Here is a 16,155-nt window from a genome sequence, read left to right as displayed (position 1 = left end):
GCGCCGGCTTGCGTGTGCCCCAGGGGGCATGCTGGGAACAAGCTTCTGTGGGGACCGAAAAGGCCCTCCCACCTGCTACCGCGGCATAACGGCCCCTGTCAGCGGGGGCAGTCCTCCCGCCCGGGCAGCTTGGGGGTTATCGCTTCTCGGCCTTTTGGCTAAGATCAAGTGTAGTATCTGTTCTTATCAGTTTAATATCTGATACGTTCTCTATCCGAGAACGCCATATTAAGCGCATTTTTAGAACAGGGAGTCGGCACAGGGGCTTGCTCCGGCCGCTCCACGCATCGGCTCGGTATTGCAGTGCTTCCGAGAGCGGTGCGCTTTCCTCTGGTTGGTCCAAAATTAGAGCAGAAGTGCTGAGCGTTTGCTCTCCTCTTCAGCCCAGTCTTAGAAAGCAGCCCATCGCTCCTGCGGCTGTGAGGAGACTTGTCAACGCTTGTGCCAGGGCCTTGCTGGATTGGCAACACCCCCCAGCCCAACACAAAGGGAGTCTGATGGTTCAAGTCTTAGCCCGCAAACAGAGGATGAAGGCTAGAACGCGATGAGGTGCGTCTCCCTGGCTACCGTCAAGTTTCAAGCCGCGCCAAGCCAGGGGGTCCCTGGGCCGCCGCCTGGCTGCTGGTAGCTCGGCTTTCTCTTCATTCGCGTACAAATCTTTCGCCTTTTACTAAAGATTTCCGTGGAGAGGAAGTTTGAAGAGTTCTCTGTATTTTTGGAGGCTCTGCCAAGGCAGAGCTGCTTTGAGCTGTCAAAGAACAGAAGCGGAAGCGGAAGCGGAAGCAGAAGGAGCAGCCTTGCCCTTCTCTTCCCTTGGCTCTGGCATGCTTTAGGACAGGCCTTGTTGTGTGTGCCTGAGGGAAGCCATGTGTGGGGCTCCTTGGACTGGTTTGTCCAAAGCCTTTGGCAGCGTTGATTTTGGCCAAGGCTTCTAAGAATAGGCTGCTTCCGTGAGGCGGCGTGCCGGGTCAAGCGCCGGCTTGCGTGTGCCCCAGGGGGCATGCTGGGAACAAGCTTCTGTGGGGACCGAAAAGGCCCTCCCACCTGCTACCGCGGCATAACGGCCCCTGTCAGCGGGGGCAGTCCTCCCGCCCGGGCAGCTTGGGGGTTATCGCTTCTCGGCCTTTTGGCTAAGATCAAGTGTAGTATCTGTTCTTATCAGTTTAATATCTGATACGTTCTCTATCCGAGAACGCCATATTAAGCGCATTTTTAGAACAGGGAGTCGGCACAGGGGCTTGCTCCGGCCGCTCCACGCATCGGCTCGGTATTGCAGTGCTTCCGAGAGCGGTGCGCTTTCCTCTGGTTGGTCCAAAATTAGAGCAGAAGTGCTGAGCGTTTGCTCTCCTCTTCAGCCCAGTCTTAGAAAGCAGCCCATCGCTCCTGCGGCTGTGAGGAGACTTGTCAACGCTTGTGCCAGGGCCTTGCTGGATTGGCAACACCCCCCAGCCCAACACAAAGGGAGTCTGATGGTTCAAGTCTTAGCCCGCAAACAGAGGATGAAGGCTAGAACGCGATGAGGTGCGTCTCCCTGGCTACCGTCAAGTTTCAAGCCGCGCCAAGCCAGGGGGTCCCTGGGCCGCCGCCTGGCTGCTGGTAGCTCGGCTTTCTCTTCATTCGCGTACAAATCTTTCGCCTTTTACTAAAGATTTCCGTGGAGAGGAAGTTTGAAGAGTTCTCTGTATTTTTGGAGGCTCTGCCAAGGCAGAGCTGCTTTGAGCTGTCAAAGAACAGAAGCGGAAGCGGAAGCGGAAGCAGAAGGAGCAGCCTTGCCCTTCTCTTCCCTTGGCTCTGGCATGCTTTAGGACAGGCCTTGTTGTGTGTGCCTGAGGGAAGCCATGTGTGGGGCTCCTTGGACTGGTTTGTCCAAAGCCTTTGGCAGCGTTGATTTTGGCCAAGGCTTCTAAGAATAGGCTGCTTCCGTGAGGCGGCGTGCCGGGTCAAGCGCCGGCTTGCGTGTGCCCCAGGGGGCATGCTGGGAACAAGCTTCTGTGGGGACCGAAAAGGCCCTCCCACCTGCTACCGCGGCATAACGGCCCCTGTCAGCGGGGGCAGTCCTCCCGCCCGGGCAGCTTGGGGGTTATCGCTTCTCGGCCTTTTGGCTAAGATCAAGTGTAGTATCTGTTCTTATCAGTTTAATATCTGATACGTTCTCTATCCGAGAACGCCATATTAAGCGCATTTTTAGAACAGGGAGTCGGCACAGGGGCTTGCTCCGGCCGCTCCACGCATCGGCTCGGTATTGCAGTGCTTCCGAGAGCGGTGCGCTTTCCTCTGGTTGGTCCAAAATTAGAGCAGAAGTGCTGAGCGTTTGCTCTCCTCTTCAGCCCAGTCTTAGAAAGCAGCCCATCGCTCCTGCGGCTGTGAGGAGACTTGTCAACGCTTGTGCCAGGGCCTTGCTGGATTGGCAACACCCCCCAGCCCAACACAAAGGGAGTCTGATGGTTCAAGTCTTAGCCCGCAAACAGAGGATGAAGGCTAGAACGCGATGAGGTGCGTCTCCCTGGCTACCGTCAAGTTTCAAGCCGCGCCAAGCCAGGGGGTCCCTGGGCCGCCGCCTGGCTGCTGGTAGCTCGGCTTTCTCTTCATTCGCGTACAAATCTTTCGCCTTTTACTAAAGATTTCCGTGGAGAGGAAGTTTGAAGAGTTCTCTGTATTTTTGGAGGCTCTGCCAAGGCAGAGCTGCTTTGAGCTGTCAAAGAACAGAAGCGGAAGCGGAAGCGGAAGCAGAAGGAGCAGCCTTGCCCTTCTCTTCCCTTGGCTCTGGCATGCTTTAGGACAGGCCTTGTTGTGTGTGCCTGAGGGAAGCCATGTGTGGGGCTCCTTGGACTGGTTTGTCCAAAGCCTTTGGCAGCGTTGATTTTGGCCAAGGCTTCTAAGAATAGGCTGCTTCCGTGAGGCGGCGTGCCGGGTCAAGCGCCGGCTTGCGTGTGCCCCAGGGGGCATGCTGGGAACAAGCTTCTGTGGGGACCGAAAAGGCCCTCCCACCTGCTACCGCGGCATAACGGCCCCTGTCAGCGGGGGCAGTCCTCCCGCCCGGGCAGCTTGGGGGTTATCGCTTCTCGGCCTTTTGGCTAAGATCAAGTGTAGTATCTGTTCTTATCAGTTTAATATCTGATACGTTCTCTATCCGAGAACGCCATATTAAGCGCATTTTTAGAACAGGGAGTCGGCACAGGGGCTTGCTCCGGCCGCTCCACGCATCGGCTCGGTATTGCAGTGCTTCCGAGAGCGGTGCGCTTTCCTCTGGTTGGTCCAAAATTAGAGCAGAAGTGCTGAGCGTTTGCTCTCCTCTTCAGCCCAGTCTTAGAAAGCAGCCCATCGCTCCTGCGGCTGTGAGGAGACTTGTCAACGCTTGTGCCAGGGCCTTGCTGGATTGGCAACACCCCCCAGCCCAACACAAAGGGAGTCTGATGGTTCAAGTCTTAGCCCGCAAACAGAGGATGAAGGCTAGAACGCGATGAGGTGCGTCTCCCTGGCTACCGTCAAGTTTCAAGCCGCGCCAAGCCAGGGGGTCCCTGGGCCGCCGCCTGGCTGCTGGTAGCTCGGCTTTCTCTTCATTCGCGTACAAATCTTTCGCCTTTTACTAAAGATTTCCGTGGAGAGGAAGTTTGAAGAGTTCTCTGTATTTTTGGAGGCTCTGCCAAGGCAGAGCTGCTTTGAGCTGTCAAAGAACAGAAGCGGAAGCGGAAGCGGAAGCAGAAGGAGCAGCCTTGCCCTTCTCTTCCCTTGGCTCTGGCATGCTTTAGGACAGGCCTTGTTGTGTGTGCCTGAGGGAAGCCATGTGTGGGGCTCCTTGGACTGGTTTGTCCAAAGCCTTTGGCAGCGTTGATTTTGGCCAAGGCTTCTAAGAATAGGCTGCTTCCGTGAGGCGGCGTGCCGGGTCAAGCGCCGGCTTGCGTGTGCCCCAGGGGGCATGCTGGGAACAAGCTTCTGTGGGGACCGAAAAGGCCCTCCCACCTGCTACCGCGGCATAACGGCCCCTGTCAGCGGGGGCAGTCCTCCCGCCCGGGCAGCTTGGGGGTTATCGCTTCTCGGCCTTTTGGCTAAGATCAAGTGTAGTATCTGTTCTTATCAGTTTAATATCTGATACGTTCTCTATCCGAGAACGCCATATTAAGCGCATTTTTAGAACAGGGAGTCGGCACAGGGGCTTGCTCCGGCCGCTCCACGCATCGGCTCGGTATTGCAGTGCTTCCGAGAGCGGTGCGCTTTCCTCTGGTTGGTCCAAAATTAGAGCAGAAGTGCTGAGCGTTTGCTCTCCTCTTCAGCCCAGTCTTAGAAAGCAGCCCATCGCTCCTGCGGCTGTGAGGAGACTTGTCAACGCTTGTGCCAGGGCCTTGCTGGATTGGCAACACCCCCCAGCCCAACACAAAGGGAGTCTGATGGTTCAAGTCTTAGCCCGCAAACAGAGGATGAAGGCTAGAACGCGATGAGGTGCGTCTCCCTGGCTACCGTCAAGTTTCAAGCCGCGCCAAGCCAGGGGGTCCCTGGGCCGCCGCCTGGCTGCTGGTAGCTCGGCTTTCTCTTCATTCGCGTACAAATCTTTCGCCTTTTACTAAAGATTTCCGTGGAGAGGAAGTTTGAAGAGTTCTCTGTATTTTTGGAGGCTCTGCCAAGGCAGAGCTGCTTTGAGCTGTCAAAGAACAGAAGCGGAAGCGGAAGCGGAAGCAGAAGGAGCAGCCTTGCCCTTCTCTTCCCTTGGCTCTGGCATGCTTTAGGACAGGCCTTGTTGTGTGTGCCTGAGGGAAGCCATGTGTGGGGCTCCTTGGACTGGTTTGTCCAAAGCCTTTGGCAGCGTTGATTTTGGCCAAGGCTTCTAAGAATAGGCTGCTTCCGTGAGGCGGCGTGCCGGGTCAAGCGCCGGCTTGCGTGTGCCCCAGGGGGCATGCTGGGAACAAGCTTCTGTGGGGACCGAAAAGGCCCTCCCACCTGCTACCGCGGCATAACGGCCCCTGTCAGCGGGGGCAGTCCTCCCGCCCGGGCAGCTTGGGGGTTATCGCTTCTCGGCCTTTTGGCTAAGATCAAGTGTAGTATCTGTTCTTATCAGTTTAATATCTGATACGTTCTCTATCCGAGAACGCCATATTAAGCGCATTTTTAGAACAGGGAGTCGGCACAGGGGCTTGCTCCGGCCGCTCCACGCATCGGCTCGGTATTGCAGTGCTTCCGAGAGCGGTGCGCTTTCCTCTGGTTGGTCCAAAATTAGAGCAGAAGTGCTGAGCGTTTGCTCTCCTCTTCAGCCCAGTCTTAGAAAGCAGCCCATCGCTCCTGCGGCTGTGAGGAGACTTGTCAACGCTTGTGCCAGGGCCTTGCTGGATTGGCAACACCCCCCAGCCCAACACAAAGGGAGTCTGATGGTTCAAGTCTTAGCCCGCAAACAGAGGATGAAGGCTAGAACGCGATGAGGTGCGTCTCCCTGGCTACCGTCAAGTTTCAAGCCGCGCCAAGCCAGGGGGTCCCTGGGCCGCCGCCTGGCTGCTGGTAGCTCGGCTTTCTCTTCATTCGCGTACAAATCTTTCGCCTTTTACTAAAGATTTCCGTGGAGAGGAAGTTTGAAGAGTTCTCTGTATTTTTGGAGGCTCTGCCAAGGCAGAGCTGCTTTGAGCTGTCAAAGAACAGAAGCGGAAGCGGAAGCGGAAGCAGAAGGAGCAGCCTTGCCCTTCTCTTCCCTTGGCTCTGGCATGCTTTAGGACAGGCCTTGTTGTGTGTGCCTGAGGGAAGCCATGTGTGGGGCTCCTTGGACTGGTTTGTCCAAAGCCTTTGGCAGCGTTGATTTTGGCCAAGGCTTCTAAGAATAGGCTGCTTCCGTGAGGCGGCGTGCCGGGTCAAGCGCCGGCTTGCGTGTGCCCCAGGGGGCATGCTGGGAACAAGCTTCTGTGGGGACCGAAAAGGCCCTCCCACCTGCTACCGCGGCATAACGGCCCCTGTCAGCGGGGCCAGTCCTCCCGCCCGGGCAGCTTGGGGGTTATCGCTTCTCGGCCTTTTGGCTAAGATCAAGTGTAGTATCTGTTCTTATCAGTTTAATATCTGATACGTTCTCTATCCGAGAACGCCATATTAAGCGCATTTTTAGAACAGGGAGTCGGCACAGGGGCTTGCTCCGGCCGCTCCACGCATCGGCTCGGTATTGCAGTGCTTCCGAGAGCGGTGCGCTTTCCTCTGGTTGGTCCAAAATTAGAGCAGAAGTGCTGAGCGTTTGCTCTCCTCTTCAGCCCAGTCTTAGAAAGCAGCCCATCGCTCCTGCGGCTGTGAGGAGACTTGTCAACGCTTGTGCCAGGGCCTTGCTGGATTGGCAACACCCCCCAGCCCAACACAAAGGGAGTCTGATGGTTCAAGTCTTAGCCCGCAAACAGAGGATGAAGGCTAGAACGCGATGAGGTGCGTCTCCCTGGCTACCGTCAAGTTTCAAGCCGCGCCAAGCCAGGGGGTCCCTGGGCCGCCGCCTGGCTGCTGGTAGCTCGGCTTTCTCTTCATTCGCGTACAAATCTTTCGCCTTTTACTAAAGATTTCCGTGGAGAGGAAGTTTGAAGAGTTCTCTGTATTTTTGGAGGCTCTGCCAAGGCAGAGCTGCTTTGAGCTGTCAAAGAACAGAAGCGGAAGCGGAAGCGGAAGCGGAAGCGGAAGCAGAAGGAGCAGCCTTGCCCTTCTCTTCCCTTGGCTCTGGCATGCTTTAGGACAGGCCTTGTTGTGTGTGCCTGAGGGAAGCCATGTGTGGGGCTCCTTGGACTGGTTTGTCCAAAGCCTTTGGCAGCGTTGATTTTGGCCAAGGCTTCTAAGAATAGGCTGCTTCCGTGAGGCGGCGTGCCGGGTCAAGCGCCGGCTTGCGTGTGCCCCAGGGGGCATGCTGGGAACAAGCTTCTGTGGGGACCGAAAAGGCCCTCCCACCTGCTACCGCGGCATAACGGCCCCTGTCAGCGGGGGCAGTCCTCCCGCCCGGGCAGCTTGGGGGTTATCGCTTCTCGGCCTTTTGGCTAAGATCAAGTGTAGTATCTGTTCTTATCAGTTTAATATCTGATACGTTCTCTATCCGAGAACGCCATATTAAGCGCATTTTTAGAACAGGGAGTCGGCACAGGGGCTTGCTCCGGCCGCTCCACGCATCGGCTCGGTATTGCAGTGCTTCCGAGAGCGGTGCGCTTTCCTCTGGTTGGTCCAAAATTAGAGCAGAAGTGCTGAGCGTTTGCTCTCCTCTTCAGCCCAGTCTTAGAAAGCAGCCCATCGCTCCTGCGGCTGTGAGGAGACTTGTCAACGCTTGTGCCAGGGCCTTGCTGGATTGGCAACACCCCCCAGCCCAACACAAAGGGAGTCTGATGGTTCAAGTCTTAGCCCGCAAACAGAGGATGAAGGCTAGAACGCGATGAGGTGCGTCTCCCTGGCTACCGTCAAGTTTCAAGCCGCGCCAAGCCAGGGGGTCCCTGGGCCGCCGCCTGGCTGCTGGTAGCTCGGCTTTCTCTTCATTCGCGTACAAATCTTTCGCCTTTTACTAAAGATTTCCGTGGAGAGGAAGTTTGAAGAGTTCTCTGTATTTTTGGAGGCTCTGCCAAGGCAGAGCTGCTTTGAGCTGTCAAAGAACAGAAGCGGAAGCGGAAGCGGAAGCAGAAGGAGCAGCCTTGCCCTTCTCTTCCCTTGGCTCTGGCATGCTTTAGGACAGGCCTTGTTGTGTGTGCCTGAGGGAAGCCATGTGTGGGGCTCCTTGGACTGGTTTGTCCAAAGCCTTTGGCAGCGTTGATTTTGGCCAAGGCTTCTAAGAATAGGCTGCTTCCGTGAGGCGGCGTGCCGGGTCAAGCGCCGGCTTGCGTGTGCCCCAGGGGGCATGCTGGGAAAAAGCTTCTGTGGGCACCGAAAAGGCCCTCCCACCTGCTACCGCGGCATAACGGCCCCTGTCAGCGGGGCCAGTCCTCCCGCCCGGGCAGCTTGGGGGTTATCGCTTCTCGGCCTTTTGGCTAAGATCAAGTGTAGTATCTGTTCTTATCAGTTTAATATCTGATACGTTCTCTATCCGAGAACGCCATATTAAGCGCATTTTTAGAACAGGGAGTCGGCACAGGGGCTTGCTCCGGCCGCTCCACGCATCGGCTCGGTATTGCAGTGCTTCCGAGAGCGGTGCGCTTTCCTCTGGTTGGTCCAAAATTAGAGCAGAAGTGCTGAGCGTTTGCTCTCCTCTTCAGCCCAGTCTTAGAAAGCAGCCCATCGCTCCTGCGGCTGTGAGGAAACTTGTCAACGCTTGTGCCAGGGCCTTGCTGGATTGGCAACACCCCCCAGCCCAACACAAAGGGAGTCTGATGGTTCAAGTCTTAGCCCGCAAACAGAGGATGAAGGCTAGAACGCGATGAGGTGCGTCTCCCTGGCTACCGTCAAGTTTCAAGCCGCGCCAAGCCAGGGGGTCCCTGGGCCGCCGCCTGGCTGCTGGTAGCTCGGCTTTCTCTTCATTCGCGTACAAATCTTTCGCCTTTTACTAAAGATTTCCGTGGAGAGGAAGTTTGAAGAGTTCTCTGTATTTTTGGAGGCTCTGCCAAGGCAGAGCTGCTTTGAGCTGTCAAAGAACAGAAGCGGAAGCGGAAGCGGAAGCAGAAGGAGCAGCCTTGCCCTTCTCTTCCCTTGGCTCTGGCATGCTTTAGGACAGGCCTTGTTGTGTGTGCCTGAGGGAAGCCATGTGTGGGGCTCCTTGGACTGGTTTGTCCAAAGCCTTTGGCAGCGTTGATTTTGGCCAAGGCTTCTAAGAATAGGCTGCTTCCGTGAGGCGGCGTGCCGGGTCAAGCGCCGGCTTGCGTGTGCCCCAGGGGGCATGCTGGGAACAAGCTTCTGTGGGGCACCGAAAAGGCCCTCCCACCTGCTACCGCGGCATAACGGCCCCTGTCAGCGGGGGCAGTCCTCCCGCCCGGGCAGCTTGGGGGTTATCGCTTCTCGGCCTTTTGGCTAAGATCAAGTGTAGTATCTGTTCTTATCAGTTTAATATCTGATACGTTCTCTATCCGAGAACGCCATATTAAGCGCATTTTTAGAACAGGGAGTCGGCACAGGGGCTTGCTCCGGCCGCTCCACGCATCGGCTCGGTATTGCAGTGCTTCCGAGAGCGGTGCGCTTTCCTCTGGTTGGTCCAAAATTAGAGCAGAAGTGCTGAGCGTTTGCTCTCCTCTTCAGCCCAGTCTTAGAAAGCAGCCCATCGCTCCTGCGGCTGTGAGGAGACTTGTCAACGCTTGTGCCAGGGCCTTGCTGGATTGGCAACACCCCCCAGCCCAACACAAAGGGAGTCTGATGGTTCAAGTCTTAGCCCGCAAACAGAGGATGAAGGCTAGAACGCGATGAGGTGCGTCTCCCTGGCTACCGTCAAGTTTCAAGCCGCGCCAAGCCAGGGGGTCCCTGGGCCGCCGCCTGGCTGCTGGTAGCTCGGCTTTCTCTTCATTCGCGTACAAATCTTTCGCCTTTTACTAAAGATTTCCGTGGAGAGGAAGTTTGAAGAGTTCTCTGTATTTTTGGAGGCTCTGCCAAGGCAGAGCTGCTTTGAGCTGTCAAAGAACAGAAGCGGAAGCGGAAGCGGAAGCAGAAGGAGCAGCCTTGCCCTTCTCTTCCCTTGGCTCTGGCATGCTTTAGGACAGGCCTTGTTGTGTGTGCCTGAGGGAAGCCATGTGTGGGGCTCCTTGGACTGGTTTGTCCAAAGCCTTTGGCAGCGTTGATTTTGGCCAAGGCTTCTAAGAATAGGCTGCTTCCGTGAGGCGGCGTGCCGGGTCAAGCGCCGGCTTGCGTGTGCCCCAGGGGGCATGCTGGGAAAAAGCTTCTGTGGGCACCGAAAAGGCCCTCCCACCTGCTACCGCGGCATAACGGCCCCTGTCAGCGGGGCCAGTCCTCCCGCCCGGGCAGCTTGGGGGTTATCGCTTCTCGGCCTTTTGGCTAAGATCAAGTGTAGTATCTGTTCTTATCAGTTTAATATCTGATACGTTCTCTATCCGAGAACGCCATATTAAGCGCATTTTTAGAACAGGGAGTCGGCACAGGGGCTTGCTCCGGCCGCTCCACGCATCGGCTCGGTATTGCAGTGCTTCCGAGAGCGGTGCGCTTTCCTCTGGTTGGTCCAAAATTAGAGCAGAAGTGCTGAGCGTTTGCTCTCCTCTTCAGCCCAGTCTTAGAAAGCAGCCCATCGCTCCTGCGGCTGTGAGGAGACTTGTCAACGCTTGTGCCAGGGCCTTGCTGGATTGGCAACACCCCCCAGCCCAACACAAAGGGAGTCTGATGGTTCAAGTCTTAGCCCGCAAACAGAGGATGAAGGCTAGAACGCGATGAGGTGCGTCTCCCTGGCTACCGTCAAGTTTCAAGCCGCGCCAAGCCAGGGGGTCCCTGGGCCGCCGCCTGGCTGCTGGTAGCTCGGCTTTCTCTTCATTCGCGTACAAATCTTTCGCCTTTTACTAAAGATTTCCGTGGAGAGGAAGTTTGAAGAGTTCTCTGTATTTTTGGAGGCTCTGCCAAGGCAGAGCTGCTTTGAGCTGTCAAAGAACAGAAGCGGAAGCGGAAGCGGAAGCAGAAGGAGCAGCCTTGCCCTTCTCTTCCCTTGGCTCTGGCATGCTTTAGGACAGGCCTTGTTGTGTGTGCCTGAGGGAAGCCATGTGTGGGGCTCCTTGGACTGGTTTGTCCAAAGCCTTTGGCAGCGTTGATTTTGGCCAAGGCTTCTAAGAATAGGCTGCTTCCGTGAGGCGGCGTGCCGGGTCAAGCGCCGGCTTGCGTGTGCCCCAGGGGGCATGCTGGGAAAAAGCTTCTGTGGGCACCGAAAAGGCCCTCCCACCTGCTACCGCGGCATAACGGCCCCTGTCAGCGGGGCCAGTCCTCCCGCCCGGGCAGCTTGGGGGTTATCGCTTCTCGGCCTTTTGGCTAAGATCAAGTGTAGTATCTGTTCTTATCAGTTTAATATCTGATACGTTCTCTATCCGAGAACGCCATATTAAGCGCATTTTTAGAACAGGGAGTCGGCACAGGGGCTTGCTCCGGCCGCTCCACGCATCGGCTCGGTATTGCAGTGCTTCCGAGAGCGGTGCGCTTTCCTCTGGTTGGTCCAAAATTAGAGCAGAAGTGCTGAGCGTTTGCTCTCCTCTTCAGCCCAGTCTTAGAAAGCAGCCCATCGCTCCTGCGGCTGTGAGGAGACTTGTCAACGCTTGTGCCAGGGCCTTGCTGGATTGGCAACACCCCCCAGCCCAACACAAAGGGAGTCTGATGGTTCAAGTCTTAGCCCGCAAACAGAGGATGAAGGCTAGAACGCGATGAGGTGCGTCTCCCTGGCTACCGTCAAGTTTCAAGCCGCGCCAAGCCAGGGGGTCCCTGGGCCGCCGCCTGGCTGCTGGTAGCTCGGCTTTCTCTTCATTCGCGTACAAATCTTTCGCCTTTTACTAAAGATTTCCGTGGAGAGGAAGTTTGAAGAGTTCTCTGTATTTTTGGAGGCTCTGCCAAGGCAGAGCTGCTTTGAGCTGTCAAAGAACAGAAGCGGAAGCGGAAGCGGAAGCAGAAGGAGCAGCCTTGCCCTTCTCTTCCCTTGGCTCTGGCATGCTTTAGGACAGGCCTTGTTGTGTGTGCCTGAGGGAAGCCATGTGTGGGGCTCCTTGGACTGGTTTGTCCAAAGCCTTTGGCAGCGTTGATTTTGGCCAAGGCTTCTAAGAATAGGCTGCTTCCGTGAGGCGGCGTGCCGGGTCAAGCGCCGGCTTGCGTGTGCCCCAGGGGGCATGCTGGGAACAAGCTTCTGTGGGGCACCGAAAAGGCCCTCCCACCTGCTACCGCGGCATAACGGCCCCTGTCAGCGGGGGCAGTCCTCCCGCCCGGGCAGCTTGGGGGTTATCGCTTCTCGGCCTTTTGGCTAAGATCAAGTGTAGTATCTGTTCTTATCAGTTTAATATCTGATACGTTCTCTATCCGAGAACGCCATATTAAGCGCATTTTTAGAACAGGGAGTCGGCACAGGGGCTTGCTCCGGCCGCTCCACGCATCGGCTCGGTATTGCAGTGCTTCCGAGAGCGGTGCGCTTTCCTCTGGTTGGTCCAAAATTAGAGCAGAAGTGCTGAGCGTTTGCTCTCCTCTTCAGCCCAGTCTTAGAAAGCAGCCCATCGCTCCTGCGGCTGTGAGGAGACTTGTCAACGCTTGTGCCAGGGCCTTGCTGGATTGGCAACACCCCCCAGCCCAACACAAAGGGAGTCTGATGGTTCAAGTCTTAGCCCGCAAACAGAGGATGAAGGCTAGAACGCGATGAGGTGCGTCTCCCTGGCTACCGTCAAGTTTCAAGCCGCGCCAAGCCAGGGGGTCCCTGGGCCGCCGCCTGGCTGCTGGTAGCTCGGCTTTCTCTTCATTCGCGTACAAATCTTTCGCCTTTTACTAAAGATTTCCGTGGAGAGGAAGTTTGAAGAGTTCTCTGTATTTTTGGAGGCTCTGCCAAGGCAGAGCTGCTTTGAGCTGTCAAAGAACAGAAGCGGAAGCGGAAGCGGAAGCAGAAGGAGCAGCCTTGCCCTTCTCTTCCCTTGGCTCTGGCATGCTTTAGGACAGGCCTTGTTGTGTGTGCCTGAGGGAAGCCATGTGTGGGGCTCCTTGGACTGGTTTGTCCAAAGCCTTTGGCAGCGTTGATTTTGGCCAAGGCTTCTAAGAATAGGCTGCTTCCGTGAGGCGGCGTGCCGGGTCAAGCGCCGGCTTGCGTGTGCCCCAGGGGGCATGCTGGGAACAAGCTTCTGTGGGGACCGAAAAGGCCCTCCCACCTGCTACCGCGGCATAACGGCCCCTGTCAGCGGGGGCAGTCCTCCCGCCCGGGCAGCTTGGGGGTTATCGCTTCTCGGCCTTTTGGCTAAGATCAAGTGTAGTATCTGTTCTTATCAGTTTAATATCTGATACGTTCTCTATCCGAGAACGCCATATTAAGCGCATTTTTAGAACAGGGAGTCGGCACAGGGGCTTGCTCCGGCCGCTCCACGCATCGGCTCGGTATTGCAGTGCTTCCGAGAGCGGTGCGCTTTCCTCTGGTTGGTCCAAAATTAGAGCAGAAGTGCTGAGCGTTTGCTCTCCTCTTCAGCCCAGTCTTAGAAAGCAGCCCATCGCTCCTGCGGCTGTGAGGAAACTTGTCAACGCTTGTGCCAGGGCCTTGCTGGATTGGCAACACCCCCCAGCCCAACACAAAGGGAGTCTGATGGTTCAAGTCTTAGCCCGCAAACAGAGGATGAAGGCTAGAACGCGATGAGGTGCGTCTCCCTGGCTACCGTCAAGTTTCAAGCCGCGCCAAGCCAGGGGGTCCCTGGGCCGCCGCCTGGCTGCTGGTAGCTCGGCTTTCTCTTCATTCGCGTACAAATCTTTCGCCTTTTACTAAAGATTTCCGTGGAGAGGAAGTTTGAAGAGTTCTCTGTATTTTTGGAGGCTCTGCCAAGGCAGAGCTGCTTTGAGCTGTCAAAGAACAGAAGCGGAAGCGGAAGCGGAAGCAGAAGGAGCAGCCTTGCCCTTCTCTTCCCTTGGCTCTGGCATGCTTTAGGACAGGCCTTGTTGTGTGTGCCTGAGGGAAGCCATGTGTGGGGCTCCTTGGACTGGTTTGTCCAAAGCCTTTGGCAGCGTTGATTTTGGCCAAGGCTTCTAAGAATAGGCTGCTTCCGTGAGGCGGCGTGCCGGGTCAAGCGCCGGCTTGCGTGTGCCCCAGGGGGCATGCTGGGAACAAGCTTCTGTGGGGCACCGAAAAGGCCCTCCCACCTGCTACCGCGGCATAACGGCCCCTGTCAGCGGGGGCAGTCCTCCCGCCCGGGCAGCTTGGGGGTTATCGCTTCTCGGCCTTTTGGCTAAGATCAAGTGTAGTATCTGTTCTTATCAGTTTAATATCTGATACGTTCTCTATCCGAGAACGCCATATTAAGCGCATTTTTAGAACAGGGAGTCGGCACAGGGGCTTGCTCCGGCCGCTCCACGCATCGGCTCGGTATTGCAGTGCTTCCGAGAGCGGTGCGCTTTCCTCTGGTTGGTCCAAAATTAGAGCAGAAGTGCTGAGCGTTTGCTCTCCTCTTCAGCCCAGTCTTAGAAAGCAGCCCATCGCTCCTGCGGCTGTGAGGAAACTTGTCAACGCTTGTGCCAGGGCCTTGCTGGATTGGCAACACCCCCCAGCCCAACACAAAGGGAGTCTGATGGTTCAAGTCTTAGCCCGCAAACAGAGGATGAAGGCTAGAACGCGATGAGGTGCGTCTCCCTGGCTACCGTCAAGTTTCAAGCCGCGCCAAGCCAGGGGGTCCCTGGGCCGCCGCCTGGCTGCTGGTAGCTCGGCTTTCTCTTCATTCGCGTACAAATCTTTCGCCTTTTACTAAAGATTTCCGTGGAGAGGAAGTTTGAAGAGTTCTCTGTATTTTTGGAGGCTCTGCCAAGGCAGAGCTGCTTTGAGCTGTCAAAGAACAGAAGCGGAAGCGGAAGCGGAAGCAGAAGGAGCAGCCTTGCCCTTCTCTTCCCTTGGCTCTGGCATGCTTTAGGACAGGCCTTGTTGTGTGTGCCTGAGGGAAGCCATGTGTGGGGCTCCTTGGACTGGTTTGTCCAAAGCCTTTGGCAGCGTTGATTTTGGCCAAGGCTTCTAAGAATAGGCTGCTTCCGTGAGGCGGCGTGCCGGGTCAAGCGCCGGCTTGCGTGTGCCCCAGGGGGCATGCTGGGAAAAAGCTTCTGTGGGGACCGAAAAGGCCCTCCCACCTGCTACCGCGGCATAACGGCCCCTGTCAGCGGGGGCAGTCCTCCCGCCCGGGCAGCTTGGGGGTTATCGCTTCTCGGCCTTTTGGCTAAGATCAAGTGTAGTATCTGTTCTTATCAGTTTAATATCTGATACGTTCTCTATCCGAGAACGCCATATTAAGCGCATTTTTAGAACAGGGAGTCGGCACAGGGGCTTGCTCCGGCCGCTCCACGCATCGGCTCGGTATTGCAGTGCTTCCGAGAGCGGTGCGCTTTCCTCTGGTTGGTCCAAAATTAGAGCAGAAGTGCTGAGCGTTTGCTCTCCTCTTCAGCCCAGTCTTAGAAAGCAGCCCATCGCTCCTGCGGCTGTGAGGAAACTTGTCAACGCTTGTGCCAGGGCCTTGCTGGATTGGCAACACCCCCCAGCCCAACACAAAGGGAGTCTGATGGTTCAAGTCTTAGCCCGCAAACAGAGGATGAAGGCTAGAACGCGATGAGGTGCGTCTCCCTGGCTACCGTCAAGTTTCAAGCCGCGCCAAGCCAGGGGGTCCCTGGGCCGCCGCCTGGCTGCTGGTAGCTCGGCTTTCTCTTCATTCGCGTACAAATCTTTCGCCTTTTACTAAAGATTTCCGTGGAGAGGAAGTTTGAAGAGTTCTCTGTATTTTTGGAGGCTCTGCCAAGGCAGAGCTGCTTTGAGCTGTCAAAGAACAGAAGCGGAAGCGGAAGCGGAAGCAGAAGGAGCAGCCTTGCCCTTCTCTTCCCTTGGCTCTGGCATGCTTTAGGACAGGCCTTGTTGTGTGTGCCTGAGGGAAGCCATGTGTGGGGCTCCTTGGACTGGTTTGTCCAAAGCCTTTGGCAGCGTTGATTTTGGCCAAGGCTTCTAAGAATAGGCTGCTTCCGTGAGGCGGCGTGCCGGGTCAAGCGCCGGCTTGCGTGTGCCCCAGGGGGCATGCTGGGAACAAGCTTCTGTGGGCACCGAAAAGGCCCTCCCACCTGCTACCGCGGCATAACGGCCCCTGTCAGCGGGGGCAGTCCTCCCGCCCGGGCAGCTTGGGGGTTATCGCTTCTCGGCCTTTTGGCTAAGATCAAGTGTAGTATCTGTTCTTATCAGTTTAATATCTGATACGTTCTCTATCCGAGAACGCCATATTAAGCGCATTTTTAGAACAGGGAGTCGGCACAGGGGCTTGCTCCGGCCGCTCCACGCATCGGCTCGGTATTGCAGTGCTTCCGAGAGCGGTGCGCTTTCCTCTGGTTGGTCCAAAATTAGAGCAGAAGTGCTGAGCGTTTGCTCTCCTCTTCAGCCCAGTCTTAGAAAGCAGCCCATCGTTCCTGCGGCTGTGAGCAAACTTGTCAACGCTTGTGCCAGGGCCTTGCTGGATTGGCAACACCCCCCAGCCCAACACAAAGGGAGTCTGATGGTTCAAGTCTTAGCCCGCAAACAGAGGATGAAGGCTAGAACGCGATGAGGTGCGTCTCCCTGGCTACCGTCAAGTTTCAAGCCGCGCC

At 56.5% G+C, this 16,155-nt stretch overlaps 33 non-coding genes across 33 annotated transcripts; all 33 read left to right on the top strand.

Moving 5' to 3' along the window:
* Positions 1-138: 138 nt before the first annotated feature.
* Positions 139-329, top strand: LOC115824348 (U2 spliceosomal RNA). The gene has a single exon (XR_004025734.1). It is a non-coding gene; the product is annotated as a U2 spliceosomal RNA (small nuclear RNA).
* Positions 330-625: 296 nt separating this feature from the next.
* Positions 626-740, top strand: LOC115824301 (U5 spliceosomal RNA). The gene has a single exon (XR_004025691.1). It is a non-coding gene; the product is annotated as a U5 spliceosomal RNA (small nuclear RNA).
* Positions 741-1,110: 370 nt separating this feature from the next.
* Positions 1,111-1,301, top strand: LOC115824347 (U2 spliceosomal RNA). The gene has a single exon (XR_004025733.1). It is a non-coding gene; the product is annotated as a U2 spliceosomal RNA (small nuclear RNA).
* Positions 1,302-1,597: 296 nt separating this feature from the next.
* On the top strand, positions 1,598-1,712 carry LOC115824300 (U5 spliceosomal RNA). The gene has a single exon (XR_004025690.1). It is a non-coding gene; the product is annotated as a U5 spliceosomal RNA (small nuclear RNA).
* A 370-nt stretch (positions 1,713-2,082) lies between these two features.
* On the top strand, positions 2,083-2,273 carry LOC115824346 (U2 spliceosomal RNA). Its single transcript, XR_004025732.1, has one exon. It is a non-coding gene; the product is annotated as a U2 spliceosomal RNA (small nuclear RNA).
* A 296-nt stretch (positions 2,274-2,569) lies between these two features.
* On the top strand, positions 2,570-2,684 carry LOC115824299 (U5 spliceosomal RNA). The gene has a single exon (XR_004025689.1). It is a non-coding gene; the product is annotated as a U5 spliceosomal RNA (small nuclear RNA).
* A 370-nt stretch (positions 2,685-3,054) lies between these two features.
* On the top strand, positions 3,055-3,245 carry LOC115824345 (U2 spliceosomal RNA). The gene has a single exon (XR_004025731.1). It is a non-coding gene; the product is annotated as a U2 spliceosomal RNA (small nuclear RNA).
* Positions 3,246-3,541: 296 nt separating this feature from the next.
* LOC115824298 (U5 spliceosomal RNA) lies at positions 3,542-3,656 on the top strand. The gene has a single exon (XR_004025688.1). It is a non-coding gene; the product is annotated as a U5 spliceosomal RNA (small nuclear RNA).
* Positions 3,657-4,026: 370 nt separating this feature from the next.
* Positions 4,027-4,217, top strand: LOC115824344 (U2 spliceosomal RNA). Its single transcript, XR_004025730.1, has one exon. It is a non-coding gene; the product is annotated as a U2 spliceosomal RNA (small nuclear RNA).
* Positions 4,218-4,513: 296 nt separating this feature from the next.
* LOC115824296 (U5 spliceosomal RNA) lies at positions 4,514-4,628 on the top strand. Its single transcript, XR_004025686.1, has one exon. It is a non-coding gene; the product is annotated as a U5 spliceosomal RNA (small nuclear RNA).
* Positions 4,629-4,998: 370 nt separating this feature from the next.
* LOC115824343 (U2 spliceosomal RNA) lies at positions 4,999-5,189 on the top strand. Its single transcript, XR_004025729.1, has one exon. It is a non-coding gene; the product is annotated as a U2 spliceosomal RNA (small nuclear RNA).
* A 296-nt stretch (positions 5,190-5,485) lies between these two features.
* Positions 5,486-5,600, top strand: LOC115824295 (U5 spliceosomal RNA). Its single transcript, XR_004025685.1, has one exon. It is a non-coding gene; the product is annotated as a U5 spliceosomal RNA (small nuclear RNA).
* A 370-nt stretch (positions 5,601-5,970) lies between these two features.
* On the top strand, positions 5,971-6,161 carry LOC115824342 (U2 spliceosomal RNA). The gene has a single exon (XR_004025728.1). It is a non-coding gene; the product is annotated as a U2 spliceosomal RNA (small nuclear RNA).
* Positions 6,162-6,457: 296 nt separating this feature from the next.
* LOC115824294 (U5 spliceosomal RNA) lies at positions 6,458-6,572 on the top strand. Its single transcript, XR_004025684.1, has one exon. It is a non-coding gene; the product is annotated as a U5 spliceosomal RNA (small nuclear RNA).
* Positions 6,573-6,954: 382 nt separating this feature from the next.
* Positions 6,955-7,145, top strand: LOC115824341 (U2 spliceosomal RNA). Its single transcript, XR_004025727.1, has one exon. It is a non-coding gene; the product is annotated as a U2 spliceosomal RNA (small nuclear RNA).
* A 296-nt stretch (positions 7,146-7,441) lies between these two features.
* On the top strand, positions 7,442-7,556 carry LOC115824293 (U5 spliceosomal RNA). The gene has a single exon (XR_004025683.1). It is a non-coding gene; the product is annotated as a U5 spliceosomal RNA (small nuclear RNA).
* A 370-nt stretch (positions 7,557-7,926) lies between these two features.
* On the top strand, positions 7,927-8,117 carry LOC115824339 (U2 spliceosomal RNA). The gene has a single exon (XR_004025726.1). It is a non-coding gene; the product is annotated as a U2 spliceosomal RNA (small nuclear RNA).
* A 296-nt stretch (positions 8,118-8,413) lies between these two features.
* On the top strand, positions 8,414-8,528 carry LOC115824292 (U5 spliceosomal RNA). Its single transcript, XR_004025682.1, has one exon. It is a non-coding gene; the product is annotated as a U5 spliceosomal RNA (small nuclear RNA).
* A 371-nt stretch (positions 8,529-8,899) lies between these two features.
* Positions 8,900-9,090, top strand: LOC115824337 (U2 spliceosomal RNA). The gene has a single exon (XR_004025724.1). It is a non-coding gene; the product is annotated as a U2 spliceosomal RNA (small nuclear RNA).
* A 296-nt stretch (positions 9,091-9,386) lies between these two features.
* On the top strand, positions 9,387-9,501 carry LOC115824290 (U5 spliceosomal RNA). The gene has a single exon (XR_004025681.1). It is a non-coding gene; the product is annotated as a U5 spliceosomal RNA (small nuclear RNA).
* A 370-nt stretch (positions 9,502-9,871) lies between these two features.
* On the top strand, positions 9,872-10,062 carry LOC115824336 (U2 spliceosomal RNA). Its single transcript, XR_004025723.1, has one exon. It is a non-coding gene; the product is annotated as a U2 spliceosomal RNA (small nuclear RNA).
* A 296-nt stretch (positions 10,063-10,358) lies between these two features.
* Positions 10,359-10,473, top strand: LOC115824289 (U5 spliceosomal RNA). Its single transcript, XR_004025680.1, has one exon. It is a non-coding gene; the product is annotated as a U5 spliceosomal RNA (small nuclear RNA).
* A 370-nt stretch (positions 10,474-10,843) lies between these two features.
* LOC115824335 (U2 spliceosomal RNA) lies at positions 10,844-11,034 on the top strand. Its single transcript, XR_004025722.1, has one exon. It is a non-coding gene; the product is annotated as a U2 spliceosomal RNA (small nuclear RNA).
* A 296-nt stretch (positions 11,035-11,330) lies between these two features.
* Positions 11,331-11,445, top strand: LOC115824288 (U5 spliceosomal RNA). The gene has a single exon (XR_004025679.1). It is a non-coding gene; the product is annotated as a U5 spliceosomal RNA (small nuclear RNA).
* Positions 11,446-11,816: 371 nt separating this feature from the next.
* LOC115824334 (U2 spliceosomal RNA) lies at positions 11,817-12,007 on the top strand. The gene has a single exon (XR_004025721.1). It is a non-coding gene; the product is annotated as a U2 spliceosomal RNA (small nuclear RNA).
* Positions 12,008-12,303: 296 nt separating this feature from the next.
* Positions 12,304-12,418, top strand: LOC115824287 (U5 spliceosomal RNA). The gene has a single exon (XR_004025678.1). It is a non-coding gene; the product is annotated as a U5 spliceosomal RNA (small nuclear RNA).
* A 370-nt stretch (positions 12,419-12,788) lies between these two features.
* LOC115824333 (U2 spliceosomal RNA) lies at positions 12,789-12,979 on the top strand. The gene has a single exon (XR_004025720.1). It is a non-coding gene; the product is annotated as a U2 spliceosomal RNA (small nuclear RNA).
* A 296-nt stretch (positions 12,980-13,275) lies between these two features.
* On the top strand, positions 13,276-13,390 carry LOC115824286 (U5 spliceosomal RNA). Its single transcript, XR_004025677.1, has one exon. It is a non-coding gene; the product is annotated as a U5 spliceosomal RNA (small nuclear RNA).
* Positions 13,391-13,761: 371 nt separating this feature from the next.
* Positions 13,762-13,952, top strand: LOC115824332 (U2 spliceosomal RNA). Its single transcript, XR_004025719.1, has one exon. It is a non-coding gene; the product is annotated as a U2 spliceosomal RNA (small nuclear RNA).
* Positions 13,953-14,248: 296 nt separating this feature from the next.
* On the top strand, positions 14,249-14,363 carry LOC115824284 (U5 spliceosomal RNA). Its single transcript, XR_004025675.1, has one exon. It is a non-coding gene; the product is annotated as a U5 spliceosomal RNA (small nuclear RNA).
* Positions 14,364-14,733: 370 nt separating this feature from the next.
* LOC115824331 (U2 spliceosomal RNA) lies at positions 14,734-14,924 on the top strand. The gene has a single exon (XR_004025718.1). It is a non-coding gene; the product is annotated as a U2 spliceosomal RNA (small nuclear RNA).
* A 296-nt stretch (positions 14,925-15,220) lies between these two features.
* On the top strand, positions 15,221-15,335 carry LOC115824283 (U5 spliceosomal RNA). Its single transcript, XR_004025674.1, has one exon. It is a non-coding gene; the product is annotated as a U5 spliceosomal RNA (small nuclear RNA).
* A 370-nt stretch (positions 15,336-15,705) lies between these two features.
* Positions 15,706-15,896, top strand: LOC115824330 (U2 spliceosomal RNA). The gene has a single exon (XR_004025717.1). It is a non-coding gene; the product is annotated as a U2 spliceosomal RNA (small nuclear RNA).
* The last annotated feature ends 259 nt before the right edge of the window (positions 15,897-16,155 follow it).

The sequence above is a fragment of the Chanos chanos genome, chromosome 11 (assembly GCF_902362185.1).
Source record: "Chanos chanos chromosome 11, fChaCha1.1, whole genome shotgun sequence".
NCBI lineage: Eukaryota > Metazoa > Chordata > Actinopteri > Gonorynchiformes > Chanidae > Chanos > Chanos chanos.
Note: the sequence above shows the minus strand (reverse complement) of the source record. Positions and strands in the feature narration are given on the sequence as shown.